Source organism: Grampus griseus, assembly GCF_964374135.1.
Source record: "Grampus griseus genome assembly, contig: HAP1_SCAFFOLD_184, whole genome shotgun sequence".
NCBI lineage: Eukaryota > Metazoa > Chordata > Mammalia > Artiodactyla > Delphinidae > Grampus > Grampus griseus.
The window spans coordinates 89,241-113,896 of record NW_028133267.1 but is presented as its reverse complement, the minus strand read 5'-3'; positions in this window follow the sequence as shown (position 1 = coordinate 113,896).

Genomic DNA, 24,656 nt, shown 5'->3' with positions numbered 1-24,656 from the left:
CACTTTTTTAATATAATCTTTTATGACAGCAAATTTGATTGTAACGTTTGCTTTGTTCTAGGTGTGCAAGATGTGTTTGTTTTTTACACCGAGACATATATGTATTCATCTTGGGATCCATTTGCCACGTAGGTTATGACACAGTGTTGAGAAGGCTTCTCTTGGAATTCTGTAGGTCTTTGGTGATTATGTACTTCACGTGTGTTTGTATATCTCTGTCAACCCCAATATCCTAATATATCCAATCTTTACAACTTTCCAATTGGTTAAGCATAAGTTTGTGTAATAAATCTGTGATTCCTGTTATCTGTGGAAATATCTTCGTTGGTATCCATTTCTAGGTAACACCTATAACTGATATCATAGGATACGTGTCTTTCGCTTTGTGACTTACTTCAAGTTGTGTGATCACCTCCAGAGTCATGTACGGTTCTTCAAACTGCTTTGTTTCATGTTTTTTCCATGGCTCATATTCCATCTGTACACGTGCCAGTTCTCCTTTGTCCATTCGTATCTTGATGGACTTTTTGGTTGTTTCCATGTCTTGGCGATTGTAATACTGCTGCAGGGCAGTTTTGCCTGAACGTGTCATTCCATTTCCGTCTTCCTAGGTTATAGGCCAAGGAGTGGGCCTGCAGGATCATATGGTATCTCAGTGTTTACCTTTTAAAGGCTGCTCCATTCTCTTTTCGTTAGTGGCACTTACCAGTTTACGAGCCACTTAAAGGTGAGAGTGCATTTGCTCACAGCCTCTTCAGCATGTATTCTTTGTATTTCTTTGCTGAGGGTCATTCTGACCGGTGTGAGCTGATACCATTTTGTGGCTGGATTTGCATATGTCTAATAATTCCTTACATTGAGCTTATAGCCATGCATTTTTTATTGTTTTTTAAAGAGTGAGTACAGCTTACCTTCAAATAGTTTCTTGAAGTATGCGGCATATTTTGAATTTATTTTGCCATTACCTCCCTCAACACGTTTTGCTGGCAGGTGTCATTTATAGCCCTGCAGTCCTTGTGAATACGAAGTGACCTTTAGCACAGGTTGTAAAACTACTGTTGCGGCAAACGGCCACAGGGCGGCAGCATTTCTACATTGCCTACCCTAGTTACTAGGGAAACAGTACCTTCTGGGAAGTAGTGTTCCTTGGTTGTAAATTAGAGTGGAATGTGCCCGGATAAACACACAAAGCTTATGTCTCCTTAGTTATGTTTGTTTTTTATATTGACTGTATTTATTGTATCGGAGTAATACTCCGTTGTGTACACGGACCACTTCTTTTTCGTGCATTCATCGGTTGATGGACATTTTGGTTGTTCCAAGTCTTGGCTAGGGTAAATAGAGCTGCAGTGTAGGATTGTCAACGTGTGTCTTTTTGATTCTGGTCTTCTCAGGTGATCGAGCCAGTAGTGGGCCGACCAGATCATATGGTAGCTCAATTTTGACCTCCTTTCTGTTCCCACTACTGGCTCGACATTTGACATCCCAGCAGCAGCTAGAGGGTATACAGTTGTCTAAAACCCCTTGAGCATTTATTGTTTGGAGATTTTTGGCTGATGAACATTCTGACTGTTGTCCCGTAAACGTTTTTGTAGATTGCATTTGCATGTCTTTAGTAATTCCTGATGTGGAGCTTTTTCCACGGCCTTTTTTGTTAAACGAAAATAAAGAAAAAGAGAAAGAATGTGAGTTAAATGTGCCTCTTGAAAGATTGCCCTCTTTTGCATTTTTTCGTCGATATTCGAACCCAGGATTTTTTTGAGGGCAGGTGTCATTTACAGAGGTGCCATTCTTGTGGATAGTAAGAGACCCTGAATGCTGTGTTTAAAGCTGCTTTTGCAGGAGACAGTCACAAGGCTGTGGCATGTCTCCGTTCCCAAATCTGGTTACTAGGGCAAAAGAGCCTTCCTAGGTGTAATGTTCCAACCTGTAAGTTAGAATGGAATGGGCCAGGAAAAACCCCCATGAGTTTATGTCTCATTACTTCTTGTTGGTTTTCTTAATTTGATTTTTATTTGTTATCACAGCAAATTTGATTACCATGTTTTGTTTGTTCTGGGTGTGCAAGATGTGGTTCTTTCACATATATGCCTATTATCTGTTCACCTTCGGATCCATTTCCCATGTGGGTTAGGACACAATGTTGAGTAGTCTTCTCTTGGTATTCCATAGGTCTTTGGTGCTTATATATTTCACATGTGTTGGTGTAGCTCTGTTTCCCACAATATGCTAATTTATCCAGTCCTCAAACCTTTCCATTTGGTTAACCATACGTTTGTTGATCGAATCTTTGATTGCCTTGCTCTGTGAAGAATCTTCATTGGTATCAATTTTCAGGTAACACCATTAAGTGATATCATAGGATATGTGTCCTTCGCCCTCTGACTTACTTCATGTTGTGATTACCTCCAGGCTCATCTATGGTGCTGCAAACGGCATTGTTTCATTTTTTTCCTTGGCTACTATTCCATCTGTACATGTACCGGTTCTCCTTTTCCATTCATCTTTGGATGGACTTTTTGGTAGCTTCCCTGTGTGGCCTACTGTCATACTGTTGCAGTGCAGTTTTGCCTGCCTGTGTCTTTCTAATTGTTTCTTCTTAGGTCATAGGCCCGGGAGTGTGCCTGCTGAGTCCTATGGTGCCTCAATGGGTATCTGTTAAAGGCAGCTCCGTTCTGTTTTCATTAGTGGCTCTTCCCAGTTTAGTCCCACTTAGAGATGAGGGTACGCCTTTCTCCACAGCCCCTTCAGCATTTACTGTTTGCAGAATTTTTGCTGATGGTCATTCTGACCGGTGTGAGCTGATACGTTTGTGAAGATTGGATTTGCATATCTTTAACATTTCCTCATGATGAGCATTTTTCCATGACTTTTTTGTTGTTGTTGCTGTTAAAAAGAAAATAAAACACCAGTGTGTGTAAAATATACCTCTTGAAATTGTCTTCTTGAAACCTTGCCCTCTTTTGAAACTTTTGCTCGATTTTTGACCGCAGGATTTTTTTTGAAGGCGTGTGTCACTTACAAGTTTGCAATCGTTGTTAATATTTAGTGACCATTAGCACTGGGTTGAATGCTGCTGCTGTGGGAAACGGCCGCACGGCGGCAGCGTTTCTCCTTTCCCAAACCTTGTTACTAGGGCAGCAGAGCTTTCCTGGAACTCGTGTTCCTAGGTTGTAAATTAGAATGGAATGTGTCATGAAAAAAAACGCATAAGTTTATGTCTCAGGACATCTTTTTCATTGTTATAATTTAATTTTTTCCATCAGGGTAATGATTAGAATATTATTTGTTCTAGGTGTACACACTCTGGTTCATTTCTAAAATATATATATGTGTATATTCACACACACATACATATATATATTCATGTACAGATCCTCTTCCCATGTAAATTAATACAGAGTGTTCAGTAGACCTCCCTTCGTATATGGTGAGTCTCTTATATATATGTATTTCATATGTATTTGTGTACGTATGGCAGCCCTACCCTTAATTTGCCCATTGCTCCCACCTTTCGTTTTAGATAACCATAGTTGTGTTCTAAGTGTGTGTCTTTCTCTGTGGAAATAAGTTCATTTGTATCAGTTGTTAGATGCCACCCAGAAGTGATATCATAAGATATTTGTCTTTTGCTTTCCGACTTACCTCGTGTCCTGTGATTATCTCTAGGATCATCTATGGTGCAGCAAAGAGCAGTGTTTCATTGTTTTCCACGGCTAATATTCCACTGTGCACATGGACCACTTCTTCTTTGTCCACTCATCTGCTGATGGCCATTTTGGTCGCTACCATGTCTTGGCTTTTGTGCATATTGCTGCAGTGCACCTTTGCCAGCCTGTGTCTTCTCGACTCTGGTCTGCTCGGGTGAAAGGCCCAGCGGTGGGCCTGCTGGATTGAATGGTACCTCAATTTTTGCTTTGAAACACAGTTCCTTTGTGTTCTCATTATTGGCTCTTACTCCTTTACACCTCAACAGCAGCGAGAGGGTACACAGTTCTCTAAAACCTCTTCAGCATTGATTGTTTGTAGACTTTCTGCTTATGGTCATTCGAGTGGTGTGTGTTGAGACCTTTTCATAGATTAGATTGGCATGAGTCTAATAACTCCTGATGTTGAACTTTTATCCATTTCCCTTTTTATTTGTAAAGAGTGTGTAAAACTTACCTCTCATAGGATCTTCTTGAAAACTTTGCTCTCTTTTAAGCTTTTTGGCCACTCCCTACCTCAGAACATTTTTTTGAGGGCAGGTGTCCTTTACAGCCCTGAGTCCTTGTGAGTATTAAGTGACCATCAGCCGCGGTTTAGAGCCGCTCTTGCGGGAATCGGCCACAAGGCGGCACAATTTCTCCATTTACAACTCAGGGCATTTGGGCAACAGAGGCTTCCTGGAAATCGTGTTAGTAGGCTGTAAATTAGAGTGGAATGTGCCAAGGCAAACCCCTAACAGCTTATATCTCCTTACTCTTGTTTGTTTTTTAAATGTAATTTTTCTTTTTCCTCAGAGCAAATGAGATAAAAATGTTGTGTATGTTCTAGGTGTACAGAATCTGGTTCATTATATCTATGTATCTATCTATTCATCTTTGCCTCCTTTCCCATGGACGTTATTACAGAGTGTTGAGTGGACCTCTCTTGGTATTCCATAGGTCTTTGGTGATTCTAGGTTTCATATGTATTAGTATAGGGCTGACACCCCCATATCCTAATTTATCCATTCTTACCACCTTTCCATCTGGTTAAACATAATCTTGATTTCTTAATCCATGAGTGTCCTTTTCTTCGAAATAAGTTCATGGGTATCATTTTTTAGGTAACACGTATAAGTGATATCATAGGATATCTTTCTTTCGCTTTCTTTCTCACTTCAAGGTGTGTGATTATCTCTGGGTCCTTCTATGGTGGTGCAAACAGCACTGTTTCATGCTTTTCCATGGCTCATGTTCCACTGTGTACATGGACCACTTCTTCTTTGTCCATTCATCTGTTGATGGCCATTTTGGTTGCTTCCAAGTCTTGGCTGTGGTAAATATCACTGCAGTGTAGGATTGCCAGCCTGTGTCTTTTGGATTCTGGTCTTCTCAGGTGATAGGCACAGCAGTGGGTCTACCAGACCCTATGGTAGCTCAATTTTTACCTTGAAACGCATGTTCTTTCTGTTGTAACTACTGGCTGTTACCAGTTTTCCTCCCACCAGCAGCTACAGGGTACACAGAGTTCTCTAAAACCCGTTCAGCATGTATTGTTTGTGGACTGTTTTGCTGATGATCATTCTGACTGTTGTGAGGTGAACGTTTTCATAGATTGGATTTGCGTGTCTTTATTAATTTCTGATGTTAAGCATTTTTTCCATGCCCTTGCTTTGGTGAAAGAAAAAAAAAGAGAAGAAAAGCCAAAATGTGTGTAAAATATGCCTCTTGAAATTGTCTTCTTGAAAGGTTGCCTCTTTTGAAGTTTTTGGTCGATTTTCGACCCCAGAATGTTTTTTTGAGGACAGGTGTCATTTACAGGCCTGCAATTGAGGTGAATTTTAACTGACCATTTGCACTGGGTTTAAAGCTGCTGCTGTTGGAGGAAGGCCAAAATGCTGCAGGATTTCTCCACTCTCAAATCTGGTTACTAGGTCAGCAGAGCCTTCCTGGAAGCTGTGTTCCAAGGTTGGAAGTTAGAATGGCATGAGCCAGGAAGAACATCCATAATTTTCTGCCCCATTGTTTCTTGTTCATTTTTTTAATATAATCTTTTATGACAGCAAATTTGATTGTAACGTTTGCTTTGTTCTAGGTGTGCAAGATGTGTTTGTTTTTTACACCGAGACATATATGTATTCATCTTGGGATCCATTTGCCATGTAGGTTATGACACAGTGTTGAGAAGGCTTCTCTTGGAATTCTGTAGGTCTTTGGTGATTATGTACTTCACGTGTGTTTGTATATCTCTGTCAACCCCAATATCCTAATATATCCAATCTTTACAACTTTCCAATTGGTTAAGCATAAGTTTGTGTAATAAATCTGTGATTCCTGTTATCTGTGGAAATATCTTCGTTGGTATCCATTTCTAGGTAACACCTATAACTGATATCATAGGATACGTGTCTTTCGCTTTGTGACTTACTTCAAGTTGTGTGATCACCTCCAGAGTCATGTACGGTTCTTCAAACTGCTTCGTTTCATGTTTTTTCCATGGCTCATATTCCATCTGTACACGTGCCAGTTCTCCTTTGTCCATTCGTATCTTGATGGACTTTTTGGTTGTTTCCATGTCTTGGCGATTGTAATACTGCTGCAGGGCAGTTTTGCCTGAATGTGTCATTCCATTTCCGTCTTCGTAGGTTATAGGCCAAGGAGTGGGCCTGCGGGATCATATGGTATCTCAGTGTTTACCTTTTAAGGGCTGCTCCATTCTCTTTTCATTGGTGGCACTTACCAGTTTACGAGCCACTTAAAGGTGAGAGTGCATTTGCTCACAGCCTCTTCAGCATGTATTCTTTGTATTTCTTTGCTGAGGGTCATTCTGACCGGTGTGAGCTGATACCATTTTGTGGCTGGATTTGCATGTGTCTAATAATTCCTTATATTGAGCTTATAGCCATGCATTTTTTATTGTTTTTTAAAGAGTGAGTACAGCTTACCTTCAAATAGTTTCTTGAAGTATGCGGCATATTTTGAATTTATTTTGCCATTACCTCCCTCAACACGTTTTGCTGGCAGGTGTCATTTATAGCCCTGCAGTCCTTGTGAATACGAAGTGACCTTTAGCACAGGTTGTAAAACTGCTGTTGCAGCAAACGGCCACAGGGCGGCAGCATTTCTCCATTGCCTACTCTAGTTACTAGGGAAACAGTACCTTCTGGGAAGTAGTGTTCCTTGGTTGTAAATTAGAGTGGAATGTGCCCGGATAAACACACAAAGCTTATGTCTCCTTAGTTATGTTTGTTTTTTATATTGACTGTATTTATTGTATCGGAGTAATACTCCGTTGTGTACACGGACCACTTCTTTTTCGTGCATTCATCGGTTGATGGACATTTTGGTTGTTCCAAGTCTTGGCTAGGGTAAATAGAGCTGCAGTGTAGGATTGTCAACGTGTGTCTTTTTTATTCTGGTCCTCTCAGGTGATAGAGCCAGTAGTGGGCCGACCAGATCATATGGTAGCTCAATTTTGACCTCCTTTCTGTTCTCACTACTGGCTCTTACCATTTGACATCCCAGCAGCAGCTAGAGAGTATACAGTTGTCTAAAACCCCTTGAGCATTTATTGTTTGGAGATTTTTGGCTGATGATCATTCTGACTGTTGTCACGTAAACGTTTTTGTAGATTGCATTTGCATGTCTTTAGTAATTCCTGATGTGGAGCTTTTTCCACGGCCTTTTTTGTTAAACGAAAATAAAGAAAAAGAGAAAGAATGTGAGTTAAATGTGCCTCTTGAAAGATTGCCCTCTTTTGCATTTTTTCGTCGATATTCGAACCCAGGATTTTTTTGAGGGCAGGTGTCATTTACAGAGGTGCCATTCTTGTGGATAGTAAGAGACCCTGAATGCTGTGTTTAAAGCTGCTTTTGCAGGAGACAGTCACAAGGCTGTGGCATGTCTCCGTTCCCAAATCTGGTTACTAGGGCAAAAGAGCCTTCCTAGGTGTAATGTTCCAACCTGTAAGTTAGAATGGAATGGGCCAGGAAAAACCCCCATGAGTTTATGTCTCATTACTTCTTGTTGGTTTTCTTAATTTGATTTTTATTTGTTATCACAGCAAATTTGATTACCATGTTTTGTTTGTTCTGGGTGTGCAAGATGTGGTTCTTTCACATATATGCCTATTATCTGTTCACCTTCGGATCCATTTCCCATGTGGGTTAGGACACAATGTTGAGTAGTCTTCTCTTGGTATTCCATAGGTCTTTGGTGCTTATATATTTCACATGTGTTGGTGTAGCTCTGTTTCCCACAATATGCTAATTTATCCAGTCCTCAAACCTTTCCATTTGGTTAACCATACGTTTGTTGATCGAATCTTTGATTGCCTTGCTCTGTGAAGAATCTTCATTGGTATCAATTTTCAGGTAACACCATTAAGTGATATCATAGGATATGTGTCCTTCGCCCTCTGACTTACTTCATGTTGTGATTACCTCCAGGCTCATCTATGGTGCTGCAAACGGCATTGTTTCATTTTTTTCCTTGGCTACTATTCCATCTGTACATGTACCGGTTCTCCTTTTCCATTCATCTTTGGATGGACTTTTTGGTAGCTTCCCTGTGTGGCCTACTGTCATACTGTTGCAGTGCAGTTTTGCCTGCCTGTGTCTTTCTAATTGTTTCTTCTTAGGTCATAGGCCCGGGAGTGTGCCTGCTGAGTCCTATGGTGCCTCAATGGCTATCTGTTAAAGGCAGCTCCGTTCTGTTTTCATTAGTGGCTCTTCCCAGTTTAGTCCCACTTAGAGATGAGGGTACGCCTTTCTCCACAGCCCCTTCAGCATTTACTGTTTGCAGAATTTTTGCTGATGGTCATTCTGACCGGTGTGAGCTGATACGTTTGTGAAGATTGGATTTGCATATCTTTAACATTTCCTCATGATGAGCATTTTTCCATGACTTTTTTGTTGTTGTTGCTGTTAAAAAGAAAATAAAACACCAGTGTGTGTAAAATATACCTCTTGAAATTGTCTTCTTGAAACCTTGCCCTCTTTTGAAACTTTTGCTCGATTTTTGACCGCAGGATTTTTTTGAAGGCGTGTGTCACTTACAAGTTTGCAATCGTTGTTAATATTTAGTGACCATTAGCACTGGGTTGAATGCTGCTGCTGTGGGAAACGGCCGCACGGCGGCAGCGTTTCTCCTTTCCCAAACCTTGTTACTAGGGCAGCAGAGCTTTCCTGGAACTCGTGTTCCTAGGTTGTAAATTAGAATGGAATGTGTCAGGGAAAAAAAACGCATAAGTTTATGTCTCAGGACATCTTTTTCATTGTTATAATTTAATTTTTTCCATCAGGGTAATGATTAGAATATTATTTGTTCTAGGTGTACACACTCTGGTTCATTTCTAAAATATATATATGTATATATTCACACACACATACATATATATATTCATGTACAGATCCTCTTCCCATGTAAATTAATACAGAGTGTTCAGTAGACCTCCCTTCGTATATGGTGAGTCTCTTATATATATGTATTTCATATGTATTTGTGTACGTATGGCAGCCCTACCCTTAATTTGCCCATTGCTCCCACCTTTCGTTTTAGATAACCATAGTTGTGTTCTAAGTGTGTGTCTTTCTCTGTGGAAATAAGTTCATTTGTATCAGTTGTTAGATGCCACCCAGAAGTGATATCATAAGATATTTGTCTTTTGCTTTCCGACTTACCTCGTGTCCTGTGATTATCTCTAGGATCATCTATGGTGCAGCAAAGAGCAGTGTTTCATTGTTTTCCACGGCTAATATTCCACTGTGCACATGGACCACTTCTTCTTTGTCCACTCATCTGCTGATGGCCATTTTGGTCGCTACCATGTCTTGGCTTTTGTGCATATTGCTGCAGTGCACCTTTGCCAGCCTGTGTCTTCTCGACTCTGGTCTGCTCGGGTGAAAGGCCCAGCGGTGGGCCTGCTGGATTGAATGGTACCTCAATTTTTGCTTTGAAACACAGTTCCTTTGTGTTCTCATTATTGGCTCTTACTCCTTTACACCTCAACAGCAGCGAGAGGGTACACAGTTCTCTAAAACCTCTTCAGCATTGATTGTTTGTAGACTTTCTGCTTATGGTCATTCGAGTGGTGTGTGTTGAGACCTTTTCATAGATTAGATTGGCATGAGTCTAATAACTCCTGATGTTGAACTTTTATCCATTTCCCTTTTTATTTGTAAAGAGTGTGTAAAACTTACCTCTCATAGGATCTTCTTGAAAACTTTGCTCTCTTTTAAGCTTTTTGGCCACTCCCTACCTCAGAACATTTTTTTGAGGGCAGGTGTCCTTTACAGCCCTGAGTCCTTGTGAGTATTAAGTGACCATCAGCCGCGGTTTAGAGCCGCTCTTGCGGGAATCGGCCACAAGGCGGCACAATTTCTCCATTTACAACTCAGGGCATTTGGGCAACAGAGGCTTCCTGGAAATCGTGTTAGTAGGCTGTAAATTAGAGTGGAATGTGCCAAGGCAAACCCCTAACAGCTTATATCTCCTTACTCTTGTTTGTTTTTTAAATGTAATTTTTCTTTTTCCTCAGAGCAAATGAGATAAAAATGTTGTGTATGTTCTAGGTGTACAGAATCTGGTTCATTATATCTATGTATCTATCTATTCATCTTTGCCTCCTTTCCCATGGACGTTATTACAGAGTGTTGAGTGGACCTCTCTTGGTATTCCATAGGTCTTTGGTGATTCTAGGTTTCATATGTATTAGTATAGGGCTGACACCCCCATATCCTAATTTATCCATTCTTACCACCTTTCCGTCTGGTTAAACATAATCTTGATTTCTTAATCCATGAGTGTCCTTTTCTTCGAAATAAGTTCATGGGTATCATTTTTTAGGTAACACGTATAAGTGATATCATAGGATATCTTTCTTTCGCTTTCTTTCTCACTTCAAGGTGTGTGATTATCTCTGGGTCCTTCTATGGTGGTGCAAACAGCACTGTTTCATGCTTTTCCATGGCTCATGTTCCACTGTGTACATGGACCACTTCTTCTTTGTCCATTCATCTGTTGATGGCCATTTTGGTTGCTTCCAAGTCTTGGCTGCGGTAAATATCACTGCAGTGTAGGATTGCCAGCCTGTGTCTTTTGGATTCTGGTCTTCTCAGGTGATAGGCACAGCAGTGGGTCTACCAGACCATATGGTAGCTCAATTTTTACCTTGAAACGCATGTTCTTTCTGTTGTAAGTACTGGCTGTTACCAGTTTTCCTCCCACCAGCAGCTACAGGGTACACAGAGTTCTCTAAAACCCGTTCAGCATGTATTGTTTGTGGACTGTTTTGCTGATGATCATTCTGGCTGTTGTGAGGTGAACGTTTTCATAGATTGGATTTGCGTGTCTTTATTAATTTCTGATGTTAAGCATTTTTTCCATGCCCTTGCTTTGGTGAAAGAAAAAAAAAAGAGAAGAAAAGCCAAAATGTGTGTAAAATATGCCTCTTGAAATTGTCTTCTTGAAAGGTTGCCTCTTTTGAAGTTTTTGGTCGATTTTCGACCCCAGAATGTTTTTTTGAGGACAGGTGTCATTTACAGGCCTGCAATTGAGGTGAATTTTAACTGACCATTTGCACTGGGTTTAAAGCTGCTGCTGTTGGAGGAAGGCCGAAATGCTGCAGGATTTCTCCACTCTCAAATCTGGTTACTAGGTCAGCAGAGCCTTCCTGGAAGCTGTGTTCCAAGGTTGGAAGTTAGAATGGCATGAGCCAGGAAGAACATCCATAATTTTCTGCCCCATTGTTTCTTGTTCACTTTTTTAATATAATCTTTTATGACAGCAAATTTGATTGTAACGTTTGCTTTGTTCTAGGTGTGCAAGATGTGTTTGTTTTTTACACCGAGACATATATGTATTCATCTTGGGATCCATTTGCCACGTAGGTTATGACACAGTGTTGAGAAGGCTTCTCTTGGAATTCTGTAGGTCTTTGGTGATTATGTACTTCACGTGTGTTTGTATATCTCTGTCAACCCCAATATCCTAATATATCCAATCTTTACAACTTTCCAATTGGTTAAGCATAAGTTTGTGTAATAAATCTGTGATTCCTGTTATCTGTGGAAATATCTTCGTTGGTATCCATTTCTAGGTAACACCTATAACTGATATCATAGGATACGTGTCTTTCGCTTTGTGACTTACTTCAAGTTGTGTGATCACCTCCAGAGTCATGTACGGTTCTTCAAACTGCTTTGTTTCATGTTTTTTCCATGGCTCATATTCCATCTGTACACGTGCCAGTTCTCCTTTGTCCATTCGTATCTTGATGGACTTTTTGGTTGTTTCCATGTCTTGGCGATTGTAATACTGCTGCAGGGCAGTTTTGCCTGAACGTGTCATTCCATTTCCGTCTTCCTAGGTTATAGGCCAAGGAGTGGGCCTGCAGGATCATATGGTATCTCAGTGTTTACCTTTTAAAGGCTGCTCCATTCTCTTTTCGTTAGTGGCACTTACCAGTTTACGAGCCACTTAAAGGTGAGAGTGCATTTGCTCACAGCCTCTTCAGCATGTATTCTTTGTATTTCTTTGCTGAGGGTCATTCTGACCGGTGTGAGCTGATACCATTTTGTGGCTGGATTTGCATATGTCTAATAATTCCTTACATTGAGCTTATAGCCATGCATTTTTTATTGTTTTTTAAAGAGTGAGTACAGCTTACCTTCAAATAGTTTCTTGAAGTATGCGGCATATTTTGAATTTATTTTGCCATTACCTCCCTCAACACGTTTTGCTGGCAGGTGTCATTTATAGCCCTGCAGTCCTTGTGAATACGAAGTGACCTTTAGCACAGGTTGTAAAACTACTGTTGCGGCAAACGGCCACAGGGCGGCAGCATTTCTACATTGCCTACCCTAGTTACTAGGGAAACAGTACCTTCTGGGAAGTAGTGTTCCTTGGTTGTAAATTAGAGTGGAATGTGCCCGGATAAACACACAAAGCTTATGTCTCCTTAGTTATGTTTGTTTTTTATATTGACTGTATTTATTGTATCGGAGTAATACTCCGTTGTGTACACGGACCACTTCTTTTTCGTGCATTCATCGGTTGATGGACATTTTGGTTGTTCCAAGTCTTGGCTAGGGTAAATAGAGCTGCAGTGTAGGATTGTCAACGTGTGTCTTTTTGATTCTGGTCTTCTCAGGTGATCGAGCCAGTAGTGGGCCGACCAGATCATATGGTAGCTCAATTTTGACCTCCTTTCTGTTCCCACTACTGGCTCGACATTTGACATCCCAGCAGCAGCTAGAGGGTATACAGTTGTCTAAAACCCCTTGAGCATTTATTGTTTGGAGATTTTTGGCTGATGAACATTCTGACTGTTGTCCCGTAAACGTTTTTGTAGATTGCATTTGCATGTCTTTAGTAATTCCTGATGTGGAGCTTTTTCCACGGCCTTTTTTGTTAAACGAAAATAAAGAAAAAGAGAAAGAATGTGAGTTAAATGTGCCTCTTGAAAGATTGCCCTCTTTTGCATTTTTTCGTCGATATTCGAACCCAGGATTTTTTTGAGGGCAGGTGTCATTTACAGAGGTGCCATTCTTGTGGATAGTAAGAGACCCTGAATGCTGTGTTTAAAGCTGCTTTTGCAGGAGACAGTCACAAGGCTGTGGCATGTCTCCGTTCCCAAATCTGGTTACTAGGGCAAAAGAGCCTTCCTAGGTGTAATGTTCCAACCTGTAAGTTAGAATGGAATGGGCCAGGAAAAACCCCCATGAGTTTATGTCTCATTACTTCTTGTTGGTTTTCTTAATTTGATTTTTATTTGTTATCACAGCAAATTTGATTACCATGTTTTGTTTGTTCTGGGTGTGCAAGATGTGGTTCTTTCACATATATGCCTATTATCTGTTCACCTTCGGATCCATTTCCCATGTGGGTTAGGACACAATGTTGAGTAGTCTTCTCTTGGTATTCCATAGGTCTTTGGTGCTTATATATTTCACATGTGTTGGTGTAGCTCTGTTTCCCACAATATGCTAATTTATCCAGTCCTCAAACCTTTCCATTTGGTTAACCATACGTTTGTTGATCGAATCTTTGATTGCCTTGCTCTGTGAAGAATCTTCATTGGTATCAATTTTCAGGTAACACCATTAAGTGATATCATAGGATATGTGTCCTTCGCCCTCTGACTTACTTCATGTTGTGATTACCTCCAGGCTCATCTATGGTGCTGCAAACGGCATTGTTTCATTTTTTTCCTTGGCTACTATTCCATCTGTACATGTACCGGTTCTCCTTTTCCATTCATCTTTGGATGGACTTTTTGGTAGCTTCCCTGTGTGGCCTACTGTCATACTGTTGCAGTGCAGTTTTGCCTGCCTGTGTCTTTCTAATTGTTTCTTCTTAGGTCATAGGCCCGGGAGTGTGCCTGCTGAGTCCTATGGTGCCTCAATGGGTATCTGTTAAAGGCAGCTCCGTTCTGTTTTCATTAGTGGCTCTTCCCAGTTTAGTCCCACTTAGAGATGAGGGTACGCCTTTCTCCACAGCCCCTTCAGCATTTACTGTTTGCAGAATTTTTGCTGATGGTCATTCTGACCGGTGTGAGCTGATACGTTTGTGAAGATTGGATTTGCATATCTTTAACATTTCCTCATGATGAGCATTTTTCCATGACTTTTTTGTTGTTGTTGCTGTTAAAAAGAAAATAAAACACCAGTGTGTGTAAAATATACCTCTTGAAATTGTCTTCTTGAAACCTTGCCCTCTTTTGAAACTTTTGCTCGATTTTTGACCGCAGGATTTTTTTTGAAGGCGTGTGTCACTTACAAGTTTGCAATCGTTGTTAATATTTAGTGACCATTAGCACTGGGTTGAATGCTGCTGCTGTGGGAAACGGCCGCACGGCGGCAGCGTTTCTCCTTTCCCAAACCTTGTTACTAGGGCAGCAGAGCTTTCCTGGAACTCGTGTTCCTAGGTTGTAAATTAGAATGGAATGTGTCATGAAAAAAAACGCATAAGTTTATGTCTCAGGACATCTTTTTCATTGTTATAATTTAATTTTTTCCATCAGGGTAATGATTAGAATATTATTTGTTCTAGGTGTACACACTCTGGTTCATTTCTAAAATATATATATGTGTATATTCACACACACATACATATATATATTCATGTACAGATCCTCTTCCCATGTAAATTAATACAGAGTGTTCAGTAGACCTCCCTTCGTATATGGTGAGTCTCTTATATATATGTATTTCATATGTATTTGTGTACGTATGGCAGCCCTACCCTTAATTTGCCCATTGCTCCCACCTTTCGTTTTAGATAACCATAGTTGTGTTCTAAGTGTGTGTCTTTCTCTGTGGAAATAAGTTCATTTGTATCAGTTGTTAGATGCCACCCAGAAGTGATATCATAAGATATTTGTCTTTTGCTTTCCGACTTACCTCGTGTCCTGTGATTATCTCTAGGATCATCTATGGTGCAGCAAAGAGCAGTGTTCCCTTGTTTTCCACGGCTAATATTCCACTGTGCACATGGACCACTTCTTCTTTGTCCACTCATCTGCTGATGGCCATTTTGGTCGCTACCATGTCTTGGCTTTTGTGCATATTGCTGCAGTGCACCTTTGCCAGCCTGTGTCTTCTCGACTCTGGTCTGCTCGGGTGAAAGGCCCAGCGGTGGGCCTGCTGGATTGAATGGTACCTCAATTTTTGCTTTGAAACACAGTTCTTTTGTGTTCTCATTATTGGCTCTTACTCCTTTACACCTCAACAGCAGCGAGAGGGTACACAGTTCTCTAAAACCTCTTCAGCATTGATTGTTTGTAGACTTTCTGCTTATGGTCATTCGAGTGGTGTGTGTTGAGACCTTTTCATAGATTAGATTGGCATGAGTCTAATAACTCCTGATGTTGAACTTTTATCCATTTCCCTTTTTATTTGTAAAGAGTGTGTAAAACTTACCTCTCATAGGATCTTCTTGAAAACTTTGCTCTCTTTTAAGCTTTTTGGCCACTCCCTACCTCAGAACATTTTTTTGAGGGCAGGTGTCCTTTACAGCCCTGAGTCCTTGTGAGTATTAAGTGACCATCAGCCGCGGTTTAGAGCCGCTCTTGCGGGAATCGGCCACAAGGCGGCACAATTTCTCCATTTACAACTCAGGGCATTTGGGCAACAGAGGCTTCCTGGAAATCGTGTTAGTAGGCTGTAAATTAGAGTGGAATGTGCCAAGGCAAACCCCTAACAGCTTATATCTCCTTACTCTTGTTTGTTTTTTAAATGTAATTTTTCTTTTTCCTCAGAGCAAATGAGATAAAAATGTTGTGTATGTTCTAGGTGTACAGAATCTGGTTCATTATATCTATGTATCTATCTATTCATCTTTGCCTCCTTTCCCATGGACGTTATTACAGAGTGTTGAGTGGACCTCTCTTGGTATTCCATAGGTCTTTGGTGATTCTAGGTTTCATATGTATTAGTATAGGGCTGACACCCCCATATCCTAATTTATCCATTCTTACCACCTTTCCATCTGGTTAAACATAATCTTGATTTCTTAATCCATGAGTGTCCTTTTCTTCGAAATAAGTTCATGGGTATCATTTTTTAGGTAACACGTATAAGTGATATCATAGGATATCTTTCTTTCGCTTTCTTTCTCACTTCAAGGTGTGTGATTATCTCTGGGTCCTTCTATGGTGGTGCAAACAGCACTGTTTCATGCTTTTCCATGGCTCATGTTCCACTGTGTACATGGACCACTTCTTCTTTGTCCATTCATCTGTTGATGGCCATTTTGGTTGCTTCCAAGTCTTGGCTGTGGTAAATATCACTGCAGTGTAGGATTGCCAGCCTGTGTCTTTTGGATTCTGGTCTTCTCAGGTGATAGGCACAGCAGTGGGTCTACCAGACCCTATGGTAGCTCAATTTTTACCTTGAAACGCATGTTCTTTCTGTTGTAACTACTGGCTGTTACCAGTTTTCCTCCCACCAGCAGCTACAGGGTACACAGAGTTCTCTAAAACCCGTTCAGCATGTATTGTTTGTGGACTGTTTTGCTGATGATCATTCTGACTGTTGTGAGGTGAACGTTTTCATAGATTGGATTTGCGTGTCTTTATTAATTTCTGATGTTAAGCATTTTTTCCATGCCCTTGCTTTGGTGAAAGAAAAAAAAAGAGAAGAAAAGCCAAAATGTGTGTAAAATATGCCTCTTGAAATTGTCTTCTTGAAAGGTTGCCTCTTTTGAAGTTTTTGGTCGATTTTCGACCCCAGAATGTTTTTTTGAGGACAGGTGTCATTTACAGGCCTGCAATTGAGGTGAATTTTAACTGACCATTTGCACTGGGTTTAAAGCTGCTGCTGTTGGAGGAAGGCCAAAATGCTGCAGGATTTCTCCACTCTCAAATCTGGTTACTAGGTCAGCAGAGCCTTCCTGGAAGCTGTGTTCCAAGGTTGGAAGTTAGAATGGCATGAGCCAGGAAGAACATCCATAATTTTCTGCCCCATTGTTTCTTGTTCATTTTTTTAATATAATCTTTTATGACAGCAAATTTGATTGTAACGTTTGCTTTGTTCTAGGTGTGCAAGATGTGTTTGTTTTTTACACCGAGACATATATGTATTCATCTTGGGATCCATTTGCCATGTAGGTTATGACACAGTGTTGAGAAGGCTTCTCTTGGAATTCTGTAGGTCTTTGGTGATTATGTACTTCACGTGTGTTTGTATATCTCTGTCAACCCCAATATCCTAATATATCCAATCTTTACAACTTTCCAATTGGTTAAGCATAAGTTTGTGTAATAAATCTGTGATTCCTGTTATCTGTGGAAATATCTTCGTTGGTATCCATTTCTAGGTAACACCTATAACTGATATCATAGGATACGTGTCTTTCGCTTTGTGACTTACTTCAAGTTGTGTGATCACCTCCAGAGTCATGTACGGTTCTTCAAACTGCTTCGTTTCATGTTTTTTCCATGGCTCATATTCCATCTGTACACGTGCCAGTTCTCCTTTGTCCATTCGTATCTTGATGGACTTTTTGGTTGTTTCCATGTCTTGGCGATTGTAATACTGCTGCAGGGCAGTTTTGCCTGAATGTGTCATTCCATTTCCGTCTTCGTAGGTTATAGGCCAAGGAGTGGGCCTGCGGGATCATATGGTATCTCAGTGTTTACCTTTTAAGGGCTGCTCCATTCTCTTTTCATTGGTGGCACTTACCAGTTTACGAGCCACTTAAAGGTGAGAGTGCATTTGCTCACAGCCTCTTCAGCATGTATTCTTTGTATTTCTTTGCTGAGGGTCATTCTGACCGGTGTGAGCTGATACCATTTTGTGGCTGGATTTGCATGTGTCTAATAATTCCTTATATTGAGCTTATAGCCATGCATTTTTTATTGTTTTTTAAAGAGTGAGTACAGCTTACCTTCAAATAGTTTCTTGAAGTATGCGGCATATTTTGAATTTATTTTGCCATTACCTCCCTCAACACGTTTTGCTGGCAGGTGTCATTTATAGCCCTGCAGTCCTTGTGAATACGAAGTGACCTTTAGCACAGGTTGTAAAACTGCTGTTGCAGCAAAGGGCCACAGGGCGGCAGCATTTCTCCATTGCCTACTCTAGTTACTAGGGAAACAGTACCTTCTGGGAAGTAGTGTTCCTTGGTTGTAAATTAGAGTGGAATGTGCCCGGATAAACACACAAAGCTTATGTCTCCTTAGTTATGTTTGTTTTTTATATTGACTGTATTTATTGTATCGGAGTAATACTCCGTTGTGTACACGGACCACTTCTTTTTCGTGCATTCATCGGTTGATGGACATTTTGGTTGTTCCAAGTCTTGGCTAGGGTAAATAGAGCTGCAGTGTAGGATTGTCAACGTGTGTCTTTTTTATTCTGGTCCTCTCAGGTGATAGAGCCAGTAGTGGGCCGACCAGATCATATGGTAGCTCAATTTTGACCTCCTTTCTGTTCTCACTACTGGCTCTTACCATTTGACATCCCAGCAGCAGCTAGAGAGTATACAGTTGTCTAAAACCCCTTGAGCATTTATTGTTTGGAGATTTTTGGCTGATGATCATTCTGACTGTTGTCACGTAAACGTTTTTGTAGATTGCATTTGCATGTCTTTAGTAATTCCTGATGTGGAGCTTTTTCCACGGCCTTTTTTGTTAAACGAAAATAAAGAAAAAGAGAAAGAATGTGAGTTAAATGTGCCTCTTGAAAGATTGCCCTCTTTTGCATTTTTTCGTCGATATTCGAACCCAGGATTTTTTTGAGGGCAGGTGTCATTTACAGAGGTGCCATTCTTGTGGATAGTAAGAGACCCTGAATGCTGTGTTTAAAGCTGCTTTTGCAGGAGACAGTCACAAGGCTGTGGCATGTCTCCGTTCCCAAATCTGGTTACTAGGGCAAAAGAGCCTTCCTAGGTGTAATGTTCCAACCTGTAAGTTAGAATGGAATGGGCCAGGAAAAACCCCCATGAGTTTATGTCTCATTACTTCTTGTTGGTTTTCTTAATTTGATTTTTATTTGTTATCACAGCAAATTTGATTACCATGTTTTGTTTGTTCTGGGTGTGCAAGATGTGGTTCTTTCACATATATGCCTATTATCTGTTCACCTTCGGATCCATTTCCCATGTGGGTTAGGACACAATGTTGAGTAGTCTTCTCTTGGTATTCCATAGGTCTTTGGTGCTTATATATTTCACATGTGTTGGTGTAGCTCTGTTTCCCACAATATGCTAATTTATCCAGTCCTCAAACCTTTCCATTTGGTTAACCATACGTTTGTTGATCGAATCTTTGATTGCCTTGCTCTGTGAAGAATCTTCATTGGTATCAATTTTCAGGTAACACCATTAAGTGATATCATAGGATATGTGTCCTTCGCCCTCTGACTTACTTCATGTTGTGATTACCTCCAGGCTCATCTATGGTGCTGCAAACGGCATTGTTTCATTTTTTTCCTTGGCTACTATTCCATCTGTACATGTACCGGTTCTCCTTTTCCATTCATCTTTGGATGGACTTTTTGGTAGCTTCCCTGTGTGGCCTACTGTCATACTGTTGCAGTGCAGTTTTGCCTGCCTGTGTCTTTCTAATTGTTTCTTCTTAGGTCATAGGCCCGGGAGTGTGCCTGCTGAGTCCTATGGTGCCTCAATGGGTATCTGTTAAAGGCAGCTCCGTTCTGTTTTCATTAGTGGCTCTTCCCAGTTTAGTCCCACTTAGAGATGAGGGTACGCCTTTCTCCACAGCCCCTTCAGCATTTACTGTTTGCAGAATTTTTGCTGATGGTCATTCTGACCGGTGTGAGCTGATACGTTTGTGAAGATTGGATTTGCATATCTTTAACATTTCCTCATGATGAGCATTTTTCCATGACTTTTTTGTTGTTGTTGCTGTTAAAAAGAAAATAAAACACCAGTGTGTGTAAAATATACCTCTTGAAATTGTCTTCTTGAAACCTTGCCCTCTTTTGAAACTTTTGCTCGATTTTTGACCGCAGGATTTTTTTGAAGGCGTGTGTCACTTACAAGTTTGCAATCGTTGTTAATATTTAGTGACCATTAGCACTGGGTTGAATGCTGCTGCTGTGGGAAACGGCCGCACGGCGGCAGCGTTTCTCCTTTCCCAAACCTTGTTACTAGGGCAGCAGAGCTTTCCTGGAACTCGTGTTCCTAGGTTGTAAATTAGAATGGAATGTGTCAGGGAAAAAAAACGCATAAGTTTATGTCTCAGGACATCTTTTTCATTGTTATAATTTAATTTTTTCCATCAGGGTAATGATTAGAATATTATTTGTTCTAGGTGTACACACTCTGGTTCATTTCTAAAATATATATATGTATATATTCACACACACATACATATATATATTCATGTACAGATCCTCTTCCCATGTAAATTAATACAGAGTGTTCAGTAGCCCTCCCTTCGTATATGGTGAGTCTCTTATATATATGTATTTCATATGTATTTGTGTACGTATGGCAGCCCTACCCTTAATTTGCCCATTGCTCCCACCTTTCGTTTTAGATAACCATAGTTGTGTTCTAAGTGTGTGTCTTTCTCTGTGGAAATAAGTTCATTTGTATCAGTTGTTAGATGCCACCCAGAAGTGATATCATAAGATATTTGTCTTTTGCTTTCCGACTTACCTCGTGTCCTGTGATTATCTCTAGGATCATCTATGGTGCAGCAAAGAGCAGTGTTTCATTGTTTTCCACGGCTAATATTCCACTGTGCACATGGACCACTTCTTCTTTGTCCACTCATCTGCTGATGGCCATTTTGGTCGCTACCATGTCTTGGCTTTTGTGCATATTGCTGCAGTGCACCTTTGCCAGCCTGTGTCTTCTCGACTCTGGTCTGCTCGGGTGAAAGGCCCAGCGGTGGGCCTGCTGGATTGAATGGTACCTCAATTTTTGCTTTGAAACACAGTTCCTTTGTGTTCTCATTATTGGCTCTTACTCCTTTACACCTCAACAGCAGCGAGAGGGTACACAGTTCTCTAAAACCTCTTCAGCATTGATTGTTTGTAGACTTTCTGCTTATGGTCATTCGAGTGGTGTGTGTTGAGACCTTTTCATAGATTAGATTGGCATGAGTCTAATAACTCCTGATGTTGAACTTTTATCCATTTCCCTTTTTATTTGTAAAGAGTGTGTAAAACTTACCTCTCATAGGATCTTCTTGAAAACTTTGCTCTCTTTTAAGCTTTTTGGCCACTCCCTACCTCAGAACATTTTTTTGAGGGCAGGTGTCCTTTACAGCCCTGAGTCCTTGTGAGTATTAAGTGACCATCAGCCGCGGTTTAGAGCCGCTCTTGCGGGAATCGGCCACAAGGCGGCACAATTTCTCCATTTACAACTCAGGGCATTTGGGCAACAGAGGCTTCCTGGAAATCGTGTTAGTAGGCTGTAAATTAGAGTGGAATGTGCCAAGGCAAACCCCTAACAGCTTATATCTCCTTACTCTTGTTTGTTTTTTAAATGTAATTTTTCTTTTTCCTCAGAGCAAATGAGATAAAAATGTTGTGTATGTTCTAGGTGTACAGAATCTGGTTCATTATATCTATGTATCTATCTATTCATCTTTGCCTCCTTTCCCATGGACGTTATTACAGAGTGTTGAGTGGACCTCTCTTGGTATTCCATAGGTCTTTGGTGATTCTAGGTTTCATATGTATTAGTATAGGGCTGACACCCCCATATCCTAATTTATCCATTCTTACCACCTTTCCGTCTGGTTAAACATAATCTTGATTTCTTAATCCATGAGTGTCCTTTTCTTCGAAATAAGTTCATGGGTATCATTTTTTAGGTAACACGTATAAGTGATATCATAGGATATCTTTCTTTCGCTTTCTTTCTCACTTCAAGGTGTGTGATTATCTCTGGGTCCTTCTATGGTGGTGCAAACAGCACTGTTTCATGCTTTTCCATGGCTCATGTTCCACTGTGTACATGGACCACTTCTTCTTTGTCCATTCATCTGTTGATGGCCATTTTGGTTGCTTCCAAGTCTTGGCTGCGGTAAATATCACTGCAGTGTAGGATTGCCAGCCTGTGTCTTTTGGATTCTGGTCTTCTCAGGTGATAGGCACAGCAGTGGGTCTACCAGACCATATGGTAGCTCAATTTTTACCTTGAAACGCATGTTCTTTCTGTTGTAAGTACTGGCTGTTACCAGTTTTCCTCCCACCAGCAGCTACAGGGTACACAGAGTTCTCTAAAACCCGTTCAGCATGTATTGTTTGTGGACTGTTTTGCTGATGATCATTCTGGCTGTTGTGAGGTGAACGTTTTCATAGATTGGATTTGCGTGTCTTTATTAATTTCTGATGTTAAGCATTTTTTCCATGCCCTTGCTTTGGTGAAAGAAAAAAAAAAGAGAAGAAAAGCCAAAATGTGTGTAAAATATGCCTCTTGAAATTGTCTTCTTGAAAGGTTGCCTCTTTTGAAGTTTTTGGTCGATTTTCGACCCCAGAATGTTTTTTTGAGGACAGGTGTCATTTACAGGCCTGCAATTGAGGTGAATTTTAACTGACCATTTGCACTGGGTTTAAAGCTGCTGCTGTTGGAGGAAGGCCGAAATGCTGCAGGATTTCTCCACTCTCAAATCTGGTTACTAGGTCAGCAGAGCCTTCCTGGAAGCTGTGTTCCAAGGTTGGAAGTTAGAATGGCATGAGCCAGGAAGAACATCCATAATTTTCTGCCCCATTGTTTCTTGTTCACTTTTTTAATATAATCTTTTATGACAGCAAATTTGATTGTAACGTTTGCTTTGTTCTAGGTGTGCAAGATGTGTTTGTTTTTTACACCGAGACATATATGTATTCATCTTGGGATCCATTTGCCACGTAGGTTATGACACAGTGTTGAGAAGGCTTCTCTTGGAATTCTGTAGGTCTTTGGTGATTATGTACTTCACGTGTGTTTGTATATCTCTGTCAACCCCAATATCCTAATATATCCAATCTTTACAACTTTCCAATTGGTTAAGCATAAGTTTGTGTAATAAATCTGTGATTCCTGTTATCTGTGGAAATATCTTCGTTGGTATCCATTTCTAGGTAACACCTATAACTGATATCATAGGATACGTGTCTTTCGCTTTGTGACTTACTTCAAGTTGTGTGATCACCTCCAGAGTCATGTACGGTTCTTCAAACTGCTTTGTTTCATGTTTTTTCCATGGCTCATATTCCATCTGTACACGTGCCAGTTCTCCTTTGTCCATTCGTATCTTGATGGACTTTTTGGTTGTTTCCATGTCTTGGCGATTGTAATACTGCTGCAGGGCAGTTTTGCCTGAACGTGTCATTCCATTTCCGTCTTCCTAGGTTATAGGCCAAGGAGTGGGCCTGCAGGATCATATGGTATCTCAGTGTTTACCTTTTAAAGGCTGCTCCATTCTCTTTTCGTTAGTGGCACTTACCAGTTTACGAGCCACTTAAAGGTGAGAGTGCATTTGCTCACAGCCTCTTCAGCATGTATTCTTTGTATTTCTTTGCTGAGGGTCATTCTGACCGGTGTGAGCTGATACCATTTTGTGGCTGGATTTGCATATGTCTAATAATTCCTTACATTGAGCTTATAGCCATGCATTTTTTATTGTTTTTTAAAGAGTGAGTACAGCTTACCTTCAAATAGTTTCTTGAAGTATGCGGCATATTTTGAATTTATTTTGCCATTACCTCCCTCAACACGTTTTGCTGGCAGGTGTCATTTATAGCCCTGCAGTCCTTGTGAATACGAAGTGACCTTTAGCACAGGTTGTAAAACTACTGTTGCGGCAAACGGCCACAGGGCGGCAGCATTTCTACATTGCCTACCCTAGTTACTAGGGAAACAGTACCTTCTGGGAAGTAGTGTTCCTTGGTTGTAAATTAGAGTGGAATGTGCCCGGATAAACACACAAAGCTTATGTCTCCTTAGTTATGTTTGTTTTTTATATTGACTGTATTTATTGTATCGGAGTAATACTCCGTTGTGTACACGGACCACTTCTTTTTCGTGCATTCATCGGTTGATGGACATTTTGGTTGTTCCAAGTCTTGGCTAGGGTAAATAGAGCTGCAGTGTAGGATTGTCAACGTGTGTCTTTTTTATTCTGGTCTTCTCAGGTGATCGAGCCAGTAGTGGGCCGACCAGATCATATGGTAGCTCAATTTTTACCTCCTTTCTGTTCCCACTACTGGCTGTTACCATTTGACATCCCAGCAGCAGCTAGAGGGTATACAGTTGTCTAAAACCCCTTGAGCATTTATTGTTTGGAGATTTTTGTCTGATGAACGTTCTGACTGTTGTCCCGTAAACGTTTTTGTAGATTGCATTTGCATGTCTTTAGTAATTCCTGATGTGGAGCTTTTTCCACGGCCTTTTTTGTCAAACGGAAATAAAGAAAAAGAGAAAGAATGTGCGTTAAATGTGCCTCTTGAAATCGTCTTCTTGAAAGATTGCCCTCTTTTGAATTTTTTCGTCGATATTCGAACCCAGGAT